Source organism: Grammomys surdaster, unplaced genomic scaffold (genome assembly GCF_004785775.1).
Source record: "Grammomys surdaster isolate TR1022 unplaced genomic scaffold, NIH_TR_1.0 125750, whole genome shotgun sequence".
Lineage (NCBI taxonomy): Eukaryota > Metazoa > Chordata > Mammalia > Rodentia > Muridae > Grammomys > Grammomys surdaster.
The window spans coordinates 338,770-346,634 of NW_021620582.1; the positions used below are offsets into that span (position 1 = coordinate 338,770).

At 40.3% G+C, this 7,865-nt stretch overlaps 1 non-coding gene across 1 annotated transcript; it reads left to right on the forward strand.

Annotated features, from left to right (window-relative positions):
- Positions 1-1,644: 1,644 nt before the first annotated feature.
- LOC114639796 lies at positions 1,645-1,751 on the forward strand. The gene has a single exon (XR_003714060.1). It is a non-coding gene; the product is annotated as a U6 spliceosomal RNA (small nuclear RNA).
- Positions 1,752-7,865: the final 6,114 nt, after the last annotated feature.

Genomic DNA, 7,865 nt, shown 5'->3' on the forward strand with positions numbered 1-7,865 from the left:
GAATAGTTATCACCCCACCCCTACTAGCAGTCCCTGCTGAACTCTGAATAAGCAAGGAGAATTAGTTGGTTCTTTCTTCTTCCTAGAAGACACTGTGAAAAGAAAGGATAGGAGTAGGTTTCTAAATAAGATTGGTAGGAGAAAGGGGGATGGCCCAGGCATCCTAAAAAACATCCAACCCAGAGTCCATTGATCAGAGTCCCTGCCTTAGGGGGGGGCCCTCTCGTCCTGAAGGAACAGAACTTTAACTTTGCTGTCTCTAAGGCTTGGTCTTCTGTCTTTTCCAGACATTTATACTTTGTCTATGTCAAGGAATAAGCTCAGTGGTCCCCTAAATGACTACCAGTACTGCTGTTACAGTACCATCATCAGAATCAACATGGTGCAAAGAGAGAATCAATTCCTGTAACTTGTCCTCCAAACTCCACACGTGATGTTGCATGCATATGGCCAACCCCCTTCAAAAATAAATAAATGTAATAAAAACAAAACCAACAATAACTGTAAATGTCATTTTTATTTCCTCAAACGAAGGAATGAGATGAAATCCATATCCAAGCTGTGTAAATACACTCCTTGGGCTGAGCCCAGAGCATTTCTTTCTCTGTTCTAACTATCCCTAGGCCTGGAAGCATCTAGGCTCTATGCAATCTAATATTCCAAGTTGACTGATTCAAACTGGCTTTTCTCTGCTTCTGACTGAATTTCTCTGCTTCTGACTGAATTGCTCTGCTTGGCCTCAAACTAACTCTGGCAATCTGTTCTAATCTTTTGATTCCTACTCATTCTCTGGCTCATTCTGTCTTCATCTGCAACCTGTCTCTGTAAAACTGTTCCTATAAAACTGTAAAACTGTCTCCCCCACTCTCTGTACTGCTTTCTAAAGTCCTGTTCTTCCTGTCTGCTCTCCTGTGAGTTGGGCATATCCTATCTCTGACTCATTCTGTCAAAATTTTTCTCTGATTTGCCACTTTCTCTGCCTCCCAAGTAGATGTCACTTTTATGGGTGCTTCCTTCTCTAAACTAACTTTACCCTCATTGTTTGGGATTAAAGGCCTGTACTAAGGGCATGTCTGTGTTCCAGCCAGAGACTAAAGCTGTGTCATTGCAACCAGGTACACAGACCTAGATCTTTGGATATAATCTCTTGCCAGACTAGCTGTGTTGCTGGATTAAAACTCCTCTATAAACAACAATAACAAAAACAAGAACCAAAAAAAACCCTCACCGTCGTTACTGCTTTACTGACAGCCTTTGAAAAAAGTTGTGATGATTCATAAACGTAAGAGCACCGTGGTGTATGTGTGCAATTACAAAACTTGGGAGACCAAGGCAGGAGCATTTCCATGAGTTTGAGGTCAGTCTGGAATGCAGAGTGAGGTTTAGGTTAGCCTATACTGCACAATGTGGCCTGTCTAAAAAAAAAAAAAACATTAATTTTAATAAAAAAAAATTAGTCCATAGTGGCAAATACCTGTGCTGTCAGCACTCAGGGAGTAGAGGTAGAATAATCAGGTCAAGGTCATCCTCAGCTATTAAGCAAGCTTGAGGCTAGCCTAGGGTACATGATACCCCATCTCAAAAACTAAAATGATAATAAGAGAAGTATATAAGCAAATTTCTCCAAAACATAAATGAAATCGGGTGCTCGCTTCGGCAGCACATATACTAAAATTGGAACGATACAGAGAAGATTATCATGGCCCCTGTGCAAGAATGACACGCAAATAAATGAAATCAGGATATCTGAACCAAGTAAAATTACCATTTAGTAAATAATTAGCTAATATTTGTGATATTAAATTACCTTAATTTCTAATCTACTAATAAGAAGATAAAATGTATAGGTTCTGAGGCTGTAGGGATGAATCAGTGTGTAAGAATACTTGGCATTCAGAAGAGTACTTGACTTTAAATCCTTAGCATCCATGTAAAAGCTGGGCATGGCTGCACATGCCAGTAAATTCAGCACTGAGGGACATAGAACATGCTTATGCCCCAAAGATCACACCATTATTGTCTTCTCCCTTGAGAATTAATTCTGCTGGTCCTGTCAATTACTTGGCAAGGAGAACAATCCTTGGGACAGCTGATTCACCTGGTGACATGCTAAGGAAATGGGAGGAATAATTATACCCTTATTGAAAAAATGTCCCTCTACACCCCAGAAGCTCTTCTCTCAAGGCAGCTGCTTGCATCTGTGTATGAGCTTTTTATTGTATTTGCTTTTATAAGCTGCCCACGATATGGACCCCAACACAAAAGAGACACTTGCACCAACATAAGAAACTATTTGGAATAAGACTTCCATTTTAAGTAGGAGTCAAGTAAAGTCTAAGTGCCCAAGAACCTCCCTGGGAACTGACATCCTGCTTGGCAGAAAGAGGCATGTATATGTGTAACTGACATCCTGGTTGGCAAGTTAAGACATGAATGTTAGGGCTGGAGAGATGGCTCAGCGGTTAAGAGCACTGACTGCTCTTCCAGAGGTCCTGAGTTCAAATCCCAGCAACCACATGGTGGCTCACAACCATCCGTAATGAGATTGGATGCCCTCTTCTGGTGTGTCTGAAGACAGCTACAGTGTACTCATAAATAAAAATAAATAAATCTTTAAAAAAAAAAAAAAGACATGAATGTTAGACAAGTTCTATCCTGGTAGACAAGTTATGACATAAATGTTAGACAAGGCAAGTCCCCTGAAGCAGTTGAATAACCCAACCAATGGGAGCAGGATAAGTGTACAACAAAGACATGTTCCTAAGGAAATCCCTATCCCTATCTCCTGATTGGTGGAAAAACTTGGCACAGATGTCTGTAGATCTCAGGCTTAGAAGCCCTACAGTATCTTGACTCAAGATCATAGTCTGGCCTGTGTCCCTGGGCTGTGTGTTCAATAAACCAGCTCTGTTTGACTGAGACAGGTGTCCGAGTGTTTTCTGAGGCAATTCCCAGACTGAGAAGTTACAAGGGGGAACTTCAATCCCCCTGTAGCAGAGTCAGCTTTTTGTTTGTTTTAGTTTTGGTTTTGTTTCCAGTGTAGCTCCTGCTACACTTTCTAATCTAGAATTGTTTGGCTGAGTCAATCACAAGACTGAGAAGTCTTTTCCGAGTTATGGTTGAGGAGTCAGTGTGGTGGGGTAATTGTGAGGCTCCTACCTGAAACTCTTTCTGAGTCACCTGACCTTACCGGGTTGAATGCCTTTGTTATTTCTTTGTAGATTAAACAGGAGAAACAATTGAAAGCAGTCGTGATCACATGTGCTCTGAGTCTGTTGTGAGGTACAATGTCATAGTGCAAAAGTCTATGAAAAGGATTGTCTTCAAGGTAGACAGGGTACAGGAGAAAGGCCATTTTGTTTCTGCCCATCTTTTCTTTCCTTTAAAAAATTTCTCCTCTATCCTGCCACTATTTTTGCTTGCTTGCTTGCTTGCTTGCTTGCTTGCTTGCTTCCTCTCTCTCCAGATTGCCTTTGGACTCATCATCTTCCTGCCTCAGTCTTATTATCGCTAAAATTATAGAGTGAGTCACACTATACGCAAAGCATTGTGCTTCATTTACCTAGCAACCATGTGGTCTATTCAAATGGCCATTTTATACGTGGTATACTTACTTACAGCCTATACTTAACTCTTTATTATTTTTCTCTGAAATGTTGGTAAGTTCACTGAGACTTTCTGCAGGCTGGCAAGAGCTCTACAACAGAACTGCTCCCCATCTCAAGCCTATTTAAAATATCTTAATGTCACATTTAACACATGCCTCTAATACTGTTATTGGAGTTAGGGTTAGAGTCTGCACTGGCAGACTCAGCCACATGTCCTCAATATGTCAACTTAACCAGATGTTGTGGCATATACCTTTAATTCAAGCATACAGGAACCAGTTGTAGGTAGATCACTGTTAGTTCAAGGTCAACCTGGTCCAGGTATGGAGTTCCAAGGCAGCCAGAGCTACACAGTAACCTATCTCAAACAAACAAACAAACAAACAAACAAACAAACAAACAAGACTAGAGAGATATAGTCCAGCAGTTAGAGCACTGGCTGCTAATCTAAAGGACCCAGGTTCAGTTCCCAGTACCTGCATGACAATTCACAAATGTCTCTAACTCCAATCCTAGGGAATCCAATAACCTCTTCTGGCCTCCATGAGCACATAGTACACAGACATACATGCAGGCAAAATATTCATACACATAAAAATAAATAACTACATTAAAAAGAGAAAAAATGATAAAAAGCAGTAAAGAAGTGCTTCAATGTGGCCCTATCAGGAAAAAGTACAGAGAGGACCAGTACTCCCCATTCATAAGTTTATCTTTGGGATCCTAGAATAAGGGTAAGGTTTAAGTAGAGACCAAAATTATTTGCTGCTAAGTAACTCTTGTCACGTTGTCTCAGATGTAGTGTCTCCACACTAGGCCAGATGCTCACAATAGAGAGCTGTCTGACAAGGTGGAAATTTCCCTGGGTGCCTTGCTCCTCCATTTGGCATAGGGCTTCAGCTTTTCTTCTTTACAAAGTATAAAAATCTTGGGGTACCAATTTCTTGGGGTGCATCTTTTCAATAATCTAATAGCCAAAGAAGGAAAACAAGTGTCTCTGTAGAGTAGTTTCATTCCTGCCATTTCTGGTATTGGTTGTAATACCGAAATACAGGAAAGCTCAAAGTAGACACATTTTCGGTTTCTTTATGCTTGAGAAAACATCAGAGAAATAATTCCAATTTAGAAGTAAGTATTCCAGTTTTCATTAAACCCATGTTGTTATTTCTCAGAGATGACAGTCTGGCTCTATGTTAAGCATCTGTCTTACCAACAACCAGGGAAGGACCCAACTTATGTCACAACTTTAAAGTGTGTCTTAAAACATATCTACACCAAATTTAAATTTTGTGAACCCCACCTACCACAGAGAACCTGAACATCATATAATAATGATGGCCCAGTTATTTTCAGGCTGATAATCCCAAGAATTTTATGCAGAGTACTCCAGCAGATAAAGCACTGCTGCTCAAACATGCTGAGTCAGCAACAGGGAAGTCTCATCGGCTCCTTTCTTCAGCGTATAACTGTATGTAAAAATCCCACTCTCATCTAGAATGCAGCATGAGACAGTGTTAGGTAGTTAGACAAAGACTGAGGATTGAGCCCTGGACCTAGCTTTGAACCCAGCTTCCCATTTCCCAGGTAACACTAGGAAGGAAATGGTCAACCCTCCCATAATTCCTTAGGCCTGCTGGTCGAAAGAATGGAATACCATTGGTCCTGAGTGGAGACATGATATCTTGATCTGTCCCAAAGATTACAGCATTATATATTCTTTTTTTTTAATCTTAATTTTAAAATGTTAATCACAGACTTTATAAGTTTGGTAATGCTCAATAACAAGATGCCCATACAATCAGAAGTGTAACCCAATACCCAACCTAGGTATACCAACTATCTTTGACTGGCTGAGACACGTGAACATCCGCCTCCATGTTCCCCCCCCATCTCCTAGCTCCTCCTCCTCTCTTTACTCTTCCTCTTCCTCTCCTTACTCCTCCCACCATAGCTCCTCTTATATATCATCCTTCCTGTTAAGATAAAACCTTTCTCTCAAAATACAATAGAGCATAACTATACCAATTTGTATCAGTAAGGTACAAGATAGACCTAATACCCAGTCCATCATTTTGTTGACTAACCAGAACCTCTGTCATCTCTCCTCACTAAAAGACTTAGTTCTGAACCTGGTTTTTTTCTTGGCTTTTGAATGAATGTCAGCTGAAAATCATCCTCTCAAATCTTTTCTCTCAAAGTAAATAGCCGGGATTGGCTATGAGACTATAAGTCTTCAACCCCGTCAGAAATCCAGAATGACTGAATTAACTGAAATTATGGGAAGCACAAAACATAGCTTCTAAAACTTAGCCAATTTATAGAGATCGCTGAACACCGGGACAGTCCCTATATTACAAAACGTTGGAGCATCCAGTCTTCAGCCTTCTGGCCCAGGATCATCTGACAGACCTAGTGATGCAGAATTATTAAGGGCTGATTACTCTGTCTTGGCAGATATAATCAATCGACTATTCCACTAGTGTGTCTTTTTCAGGACAGTAATAGTAATAATTTTGTCTGTAGATAAAAAGAGGCAATTCTTGCCTAGTGGCTGTCTCACCACAGCTGGGGTAACTCCAAAGACGCTCAATTTCTTCTTAGAATCCAAGACAGGAAGCTGTCAGGAGCATACAGGTCTCTAATCAAAATGAACCTTAATGCAGAAATATTTTTAACATCAATTCTGTGGACTTCTGACGTTTTGAAAACCAACTATCCATGTAAGGCAATCTGGTCTGTTGTCTGTTAACTCCTCTCAGCTATTTCTAAATAAAATATAGAAAACACCCTATCAATAAACTCAGAGCCATGATTTGCTATAGGCCCTTAACTCACAGACTAACCATCTCAAATCAGTTAAAAAAGTTAAAGAAGGACTGGGCCTAAGCCTTGTATTACTAAATGTGTTATATAGGCACAATGCCTATGAGAGTAACAATATTAATCTCACTTCTATATCAGTAAGAAACCCATACCAATGAAAACTTTAAATTTGAAATCAAAGGTAAATTTTGTACCATTTAAGAACTTATAACTTCAGCTTAATAACAATTATACAGATTTCTACCAATAGGTTATGGCTATGCAATAAATCCTAGCTATTTCTCCCTGTTCCAACAAAACCACTAATTTCCCTAGAAAGACAGCCCAATATTAACCACCTCAGTCCTCAAGCCCAGGGAATAGGGGTGCCAACTCTTCATTAGCTTCTTCAAGCTGATTACGGGCGTTGAGATATGGGTGGGGGGTGGGGGAAAGAGTAAATTGATAAGCCTCTGATGTCTGTGTCTTCACTGCATTCAGCTGAGATTCCAGGACATCAGAGGTTCAAGCAGGTTTGTTCAGTTTGCTTGATGAGTAGATACACCAAGGCTGTGTATTCTGCAATATACAATTCTCAAAACAAATTTTAGTATCAAGATAGTTTTTGTTTGAATTCTGGAAGCTAGTCTTCTGGTGGCCTGTCTCTACCATATCTAATCCATATTATTCTGGGAGTTTCTATGAGGTGTACTCCCACCATCCTCCCATTCCTGCCTCCCTGCTCTCAAATTCCCCGACACTAGGGAATCCAAACTATTGGGTACCAAGGCCCTCCACTTCCACTGATGCCTGACAAGGCCACCCTCAACTACCTATACAGGTGGAGCCCTTTGTGTTCTTGTGCTGGAGGTTTTAGAAGGGCTATTCCAGCTTGTTTCATAGGATCATTTGCTTGAAAAATTGTTTTCCAGCTTTTTACTCTAAGGTAGTGTCTGTCTTTGTCACTGAGATGGGTTTCCTGTATGCAGCAAAATGCTGGGTCCTGTTTACGTATCCAGTCCGTTAGCCTATGTCTTTTTATTGGGGAATTGAGTCCATTGGTGTTAAGTGATATTAAGGAACAGTGACGGTTGCTTCCTGTTATTTTGTTATTAAAGGTGGAATTATCTTTCTGTGGCTATCTTCTTTTGGGTTTGTTGGAAGAGGATTATTTTCTTGCTCTGTCTAGGGTATAATTTCCCTCCTTGTATTGGAGCTTTCCCACTAATATCCTTTGTAATGCTGGGTTTGTGGAAAGATATTGTGTAAATTTGGTTTTGTCATGGAATATCTTGGTTTCTCTATCTATGGTAATTGAGAGTTTTGCTGGGTATAGTAGCCTGGGCTACTTAGGGTCTGTATGATGTCAGTCCAGGATCTTCTGGCTTTTATAGTCTCTGGTAAGAAGTCTGGTGTAATTATTATAGGTCTGTCTTTATATGTTACTTGGCCTTT